General features: G+C 40.8%; 1 pseudogene; it reads right to left on the reverse strand.

Moving 5' to 3' along the window:
• Positions 1–1294: 1294 nt before the first annotated feature.
• LOC113964507 lies at positions 1295–3762 on the reverse strand (annotated as a pseudogene).
• Positions 3763–7293: the final 3531 nt, after the last annotated feature.

A 7293-nucleotide genomic window follows, 5' to 3' on the forward strand; every position in this document is an offset into this window, starting at 1 on the left:
AGGATTTTTTTTTCTTTTTTCAGAGAAGACAAATTGTAAGTACTTGATGCAATATAACAATTTGCTTTTAGAGAGTGAACACACACTAACACACAAATAGCACACAGTCAGTTTCAGAGGCTTGCCAGAGACTGGCAATTTTCAAATCATTTACTGAGCTATTGCTTCTGTGTGCATTTAAAATTTTCAACATGATTAAAAACTTATAAATATATTAATCACTAGTTGCACACTTTAAAGGAGCATGAGATTAGAATTATGAAACTGAGATCCTGATTCAAGGAAGTCATTAAGTGTGTTTTATCTCACTGAAGTTCAAACCTAAAATTAAGCCTGTATTTGGATGTTTGTCAAGGTAAAGCTTAAATTAATATAAGTCCTCTTAGAAGGAGCAGAAGTGTGTTTGACTGCCACATACCAAAAAGATAAGTTATTAGAGTCAAACCACAAAGCTAGGAGTGAGAGAAAAGCAAAACTGGCTCACAGAAAAGAGAAGCCTGTCAGACTATATAAGCTAGTGAGAAAGAGGTATGAATTATGGAAAAAAAAAAAACAAACAAACCAAAAACCATCCTCAGAGAGACAGGGTACTGCAGTCCCTAGGGAAAAATATTACAAAGAGTTTGGAGATCATGGTGGAATTGTCTCTAAATTGAGCTTTGGAAGGCAGAAAAATGTGGCTGGTGTCCTCACATCCTGATTCTTTTCCTCCAGGCCCTCGTTATATATTCAGCCCGAGTAGTGCTCATTTTTCCTTTTTCTTCCTTTTTTCTTTTTCCCTTTTTTTTTCCTCTGCCAACCTTGCTCTCATCCTGTATGTGTCCTGCCGTTTTTATGTATATTCTTTGAATTGTTTATATAATCTTTTCAGCCATATTTTACCCATGCATGCTTTTTGGATGGCTGAATATCTAGGATGTATTTAAAACAGGGAAGGTTTCCTGCCCATTGCAGAAGGGTTGAAACTAGATGATCTTTAAGGACCCTTAAAACAGTAAACATTCTATGATTCTATTGTAAGCAAAGAGAATGCAAGATATCGTGACATGTCATTGGCATTTATTAGGAAAAATCCGGGGAAAGAAGGGAAGCTGCATTCCTAAATGTAACTGCTGTTTTCTTAGGCAAAATTACCGAAGAGATTTTGGAAAGCTGAAGGGCTACACATAACTTCCCAGAACAAAAAAAAAAACTTATTTAAAATCCCCCAAGCACACAAACAAAACATTATCCGTATCTAAACAAAAATGTACAGTCTAACTACAAAGAAAATTATTAGGAGGGGGAAAAAGAATCATGAGAAGTTCTTACTTTGGGTATGGCAGAGTCTAAGGTGAACTTTGAAAACAGATGCTCTTCCTTTTAAACCTGCATGTCCAGTGTAAATCTGCCTGTCAAAGCACCCCTTTCTCATAAGAGCAGAGTCAGAAATATCTGGCCTGCTAGTACCTGCCAAAATTACTACATTAGTAATTGTATTAAATCCACCTATTTCTACTAGAAACTGATTGAGTGTATTCTCTTGCTCCCTTTGTCCTCCAAAGTTGCACTTTTCTCTCTTCCTTCCTACTGTGTCTATTTCATCAATGAAGAGAATGCACAAGGCATTTTTCCAAGCAAGAGCAAATAAGTCTCTAACTTGAACTGGAAGGACACTAACAAACATCTCTAAGAACTCTGAGCCATTGACTGTGATAAATGATACATTAACTTCTCCAGCTGTAGCTTTAGATAGAAGTGTTTCCCCGGTACTGCAGGACTTGTCAGAATTGCCCCCTTTGGAATTTTTGCTCCCAGATCCTCATATTGTTTGGGATTTTTCAGAAAGGTTGCAAACTCCATTATCTCTAATTTGGTCTCCTCATATCCAGCTACATTTTTGAATTTAACATCTATTTCATCCTTAAGGACTTTGGCTATGGTTTCACCCACAATGAAATGTCCATCCATTCCACACCCTGCTGAATCTAAGCCTGCAGGACCCTTCTTAATGTACACAGTAAAGACAGGATCATATGCAACAAACTCTGGAGAAATGATCCATCACTCTCTGTTGAGTAGACTACAGGCAATCTGTTCTCCACAGATCTTGCTGCCCAGTTTCAAGATTCCATTCAAAAGTGTCCACACTACCAATATTAAACCAGATGTACCATTCAGGAGGATACTTTCCAGAAACAAAGATCACGCTAACGAAGTGCCTGTTCCTCATTTCAGGTCTCTCCACCACTTTAGAAAGGTAGTTATTGACAAAGTCTTTCCAAGTGATTTCTCTCCCAGGGACCCAGAACTTCCCTCTGCACGTATCCAAAAGTCCCTGACAGCCTGTGGAATGTCACCCTTCTGTAATCTGGTCCATAAGTCAGTTTGTTCTTTCTTGCCATGTTTTTTTCCACCACTTCCACCTCCTCCACTACTAGTCCAACCAGGCTGCTAGGCAGTAGCCTACATCTTTTGTTTCTCCAGCTGTACCTTAGTTCCATTATCTTTCTTCCCATTGAGAAAATATTTTTTGAAGTCTTATGGGGAGTGGATGGGGGAGTTTCGGTGGTTTAGCCTGGAGCAAAGGAGGCTCAGAGGAGACCTTATCTCTCTCTACAGCAACCTAAAAGGAGGTTGTAGTGAGCTGAGTGTCAGTCTCTTCTCCCAGGTAACAAGTGACAGGACAAAAGGAAATGGCCTCAAGGTGTGCCAGAGGATGTGTAGATTAGATATTAGGAAAAATTTCTTAATGGAAAGGGTTTTCAAGCATTTTTTAAAGGAACAGGCTGCCCAGGGAAACTCTGGAGTCACCATCCCTGGAAGAGTTCAAAAAACATATGGATATGACGCTTTAGGACATGGTTTAATGGTGAACAGGGTGGTGGTGCTTGATTGATGGCTGGACTTGATGAGCTTAAAGGTCTTCTCCAACCTTAAAAACTCTAATGATTCTAGGGCAACACAACCAAAACATGAAGAGTATTCCAGCAGAAGGTATGTTGTGCTTGTCCAGTCACCCTTAATGGGAGTTTTCACAGCTCTGCTCAAGATCACAGGGACAAGCCTACAGCAACTGTGCCAGAATGCAAAACTTTCAGGTAGAAAAAGATTAGAAGGCCCCAACACCCTGCCCATCCTGGTTTTTTTTCACAAAATGATGAGAATTTATTCAATAGCTTCATTATTTAGACTTCTTTTTTTTTCAACAAGCATGAGCAAAATACTGGGGTTTGGGGATTTTTTTCCATTGAAAAACAAGTTCAGTAAATGCATCGAAGAGTTTTCAATACACATATGTTATGTGCCTGCACAATAGTCCTCAGTGGGGATTTTACTGGCCATTCCCAAGCTCAGAGAGCTGAATGTGTATGAAGGCATGTCAAAGAAATTTAGAAGATCTTTTAAAAAGTAATGATTATTACTCTTGATTTCCAACATGTAAAAGCTAAATATTCTCATCTTGCTAGAATTACCCTGATAATAAAAAACTTAGGTAGATTGTGTGATAATTTTATGTTAAACTTCTCTTTTATCATAAGCTTGTGTGTTCTCAAACATATGCACCCATTCACACATCTAGTAAATTTTTTTTTGTTGTTGAAATCTCGTCTGGTTAAAAGGTAAAGCTAAAGGCAATGACTTGGAGGCACAGTCTGTCAGTACAACTGATGAAACAGCAGCTCCTTGTGGTAAAACCAAGGAGAGATAGTGAGGAGGTAAATCCTCATGAGGCGTGGCAAAGCTTCTTGTTTGCAGAGTAACACCAAACTTTCTGAACATCTTGTAGCGCAGCTGCAATGATCACCAAACAAAGGCATACACAGGTTGTCTAATAGTTTCCAGAGGGACTAAGATTCATTTGCTCGTAGACTGGGATGCCCTTTTAATTCCCAAGTGTGAATGTTAATAGGCTTCCTCATTAAAGAACCTCATTAAATTCAAAATCCCGCTGAAAATTAACTGTGCTATGGTAATGCTGAGAAGGAAAGCTAATACAAAACCGGTAAATATGTTTCGAATGTCCTGTTAATCTAGTGAAATTAGCTGTTGAGCATGTTGTCTTGGACCTCTAATGACCATCATAATAGGGTCACTTTAATTCCTTAATTCTATTTTCACCATTCTACTAAGGGAGCAACATGAAAAAATCAATCTGATATGTATGCCATTTGCAGTTCTCTTTTTTGGAGACTCTCTCATTCCTGATTAACAGTACTATTTTTCTTAAGATTTTTCATGTCTACGTTGTTTCTGTTTGCATCAACATTTCTGGTAAATTCATTTATTAGAAAAGATATGATGCAACAGAATATTTCATGATTATCAAAGAGTGTGAAAACAAGGCCAAGATATAGAATGAGTAAAATATGAGAAAAGCAAGAAGAAAATCTAGCAACATTTGGCTCCATTAAAGGCTGACTGACAACTGAATAAGTAAATTAATCATAGGTACACCTCTATTCCTGTTTATTTTGACTTTTGAAATCATTTCTTATTATCTCCTTTCCCTAATTACTCAATTTCCTCAAAGGAAGGTCTTGAGTCCCACCAAGGTATGTGTCTTCCTTCTGTGGTCCAGACTCATATAGATCGTTCACGATATTCTGTAGGATATGACAATTCCTTTGCATCAGGAAAACCTCTTCCCTACAGAAAAATGTGGAATTTGAAAGTGGTAATGGTTGCCTTACGCTCCCACAGAAAAGCTGTGTCTAGTTGTGAGGCAGGAGTAGTGTTTGGGATGTATGGGTTCGCACAAAAGGGTGGTGTTTAGCATCTTTCTCTCCACACACTTGCAAATCCAGTCATACTGTGGCCTGTTCTGTGCATTTTAAGATTAAACTTAATGTGCTTATATTGCAGCTAATGTTAACTCTATACCTAGTGCACACTGTTGTGATAGGAGGGGAATTATGGCTGGAAGAGGCACAGCAGTTACATTTGTAGAGGTGGAAGACCACTTATTAGACAGGATAGTGTTGCTGTAGCAGCAGACATACTGTCGAGCAGAGCAAAAAGGAATCAGGTTTACAGTGGAAGCTACAGCACTTTTAAATAAACACGGCATTTTTTTTTACCCTCGTAGGAAGTGATGTATTTAAGGGCTCAGGTGAAAACCTCTGTTAGTCTGTTCCTTTGGGACAGTTACAGGATTTATATCAGCACATGCTGATTGACAAATTGCTAGTTCCTGAATGAAAGAAGGGATGGAATACCAAGTCCCTTTGTTTGTTAAAAAAGAGAGCATGATTTGGTGCCAGGATCCTACCATACCATTTTATATATAATCGGTTATTCTTTACAAGGGACATCATGGCTAGGCTTCGCGAACGAAGATTTGGGAAGGACTCTACCCACGTTTCTTGCAAGCGCGTTGGTGGCTAAAAAGGCCAATACGAGATAGACACGTCCGGTTGCAAAAGACACAGCAGAAAGACTCCTTAGATGGTATATTCTGCAAGGCTCGATTCTTTCTGCGTTGTCTTTTCTCCTCAAGAGTGATCCTGCGTGCTTTCTCAAAAGCATCAGCAGCATTATAAATGGTCTGTCTCCAGGCCTCCCGATTAGAGGCCAGAGTAGACCAGTTATGGTGATCAATATGCCCGAGGCTGAGTTGTTGCTTCAGGGAGTCCTTGTATCTTTTCTTCGGAGCTCCTCTCTTGCGACAGCCAGTGGCAAGTTCACCATAGAGCAGGATCTTAGGGAGGCGGTGGTCCTTCATCCTGGAGACGTGCCCTGCCCATCGCAGTTGCGTTCTCAGTAGCATGGCCTCAATACTTGTGATTGCTGCCTGTTCAAGAACAGATGTATTGGTCACGTAGTCTGACCAGTGGATGTTTAGGATTGTGCGGAGGCAGCGTTGATGGAAGCGTTCTAGGAGACGCAGGTGGTGGCGGTAGATGACCCATGATTCAGAACCATATAAAAGAGTAGACAGCACTATGGCTCTGTAAACACTGATCTTGGTACTTTTCTTCAAGTGTTTATTACGCCAGACTCTTTTATGGAGCTTTCCAAAGGCACTATATGCCTTTGCTAACCTATTGTCTATCTCCCCGTCGATCTTACCATCTGAGGAGATGAGGCTGCCTAAGTAATTAAACTCTTGGACTGATTTGAGTTCTGACTGGCCGATGGTGATGTGGGGATGATGGAGGACTTCCTGAGGTGCAGGTTGATGGAGAACTTCAGTCTTCTTTAAGCTGACTTCCAGCCCAAAGAGCTCAGCAGCATCTGCAAAGCAGGATGTTAAACGCTGCAGAGCTGCTTCTGTGTGGGCAACAAGGGCAGCGTCATCAGCATAAAGCAGCTCCCGGACAAGATAGTTTAGGGTCTTAGTGTGGGCCTTCAGTCGCCTTAGGTTGAATAGGCTTCCATCAGTACGATATCGAATGTAAATACCGTCCTGATAATCGAGGTCTGCCGTGGCCCTTAGGAGCATCATGCTGAAAAAGACTGTGAATAAGGTAGGAGCAAGAACGCAGCCTTGTTTCACGCCATTCTTTATTAGAAAGGGCTCAGAAAGTGTGTTGCCATATCTGACTTGGCCGTGCTGATCCTCATGAAGTGAGATGATCATTTTAAGGAACTTGGGGGGACAACCTAAACGTTCCAAAATCTGCCAAAGACCTTTTCTGTTCACAGTATCGAAAGCCTTGGTGAGGTCGACAAAGGTTACATAGAGACCTTTGTTCTGTTCCCTACACTTCTCTTGCAGTTGTCTGAGAACAAATATCATGTCTGTGGTGCTCCTGTTGGCTCTGAAGCCACACTGACTTTCAGGTAGAATATCTTCTGCTATAGCGGGTATTAGTCTGTTCAGGAGTATTCTTGCCAAGATTTTGCCAGCAATGGAGAGCAGAGTAATACCACGGTAATTTGAGCAGTCTGATTTAGTACCTTTCTTCTTATACAAGGTGATGATGACTGCATCACGAAGGTCTGAAGGTAGTTCGCCTAGTTCCCAACAGCGCACCACAAACTCGTGAAATTTAGCATGGAGTGCAAGGCCCCCATGTTTCCAGACTTCGGGTGGAATTCCATCAACCCCAGCTGCCTTGCCGATTTTCACCTGCTGTATGGCCTTAAGGGTTTCTCCTAAAGTGGGGGCAGTATCCAATTCGAATTTCACCGGTTGTTGTGTGATGGACTGAATTGCTGAGTCTTGTACTACACGGTTGGTACTGAAAAGAGTCTGAAAGTGTTCAGACCATCTATTCAGAATGGAGGTTTTATCTGTCAGAAGCGTTTGACCATCTGCACTGAGTAGTGGGCTTTGGACTTGGTACGTAGGCCCATATGCTGTTTTCA

Source organism: Neopelma chrysocephalum, unplaced genomic scaffold, assembly GCF_003984885.1.
Source record: "Neopelma chrysocephalum unplaced genomic scaffold, ASM398488v2 Primary Assembly neopelma1_42, whole genome shotgun sequence".
NCBI classification, from domain to species: domain Eukaryota; kingdom Metazoa; phylum Chordata; class Aves; order Passeriformes; family Pipridae; genus Neopelma; species Neopelma chrysocephalum.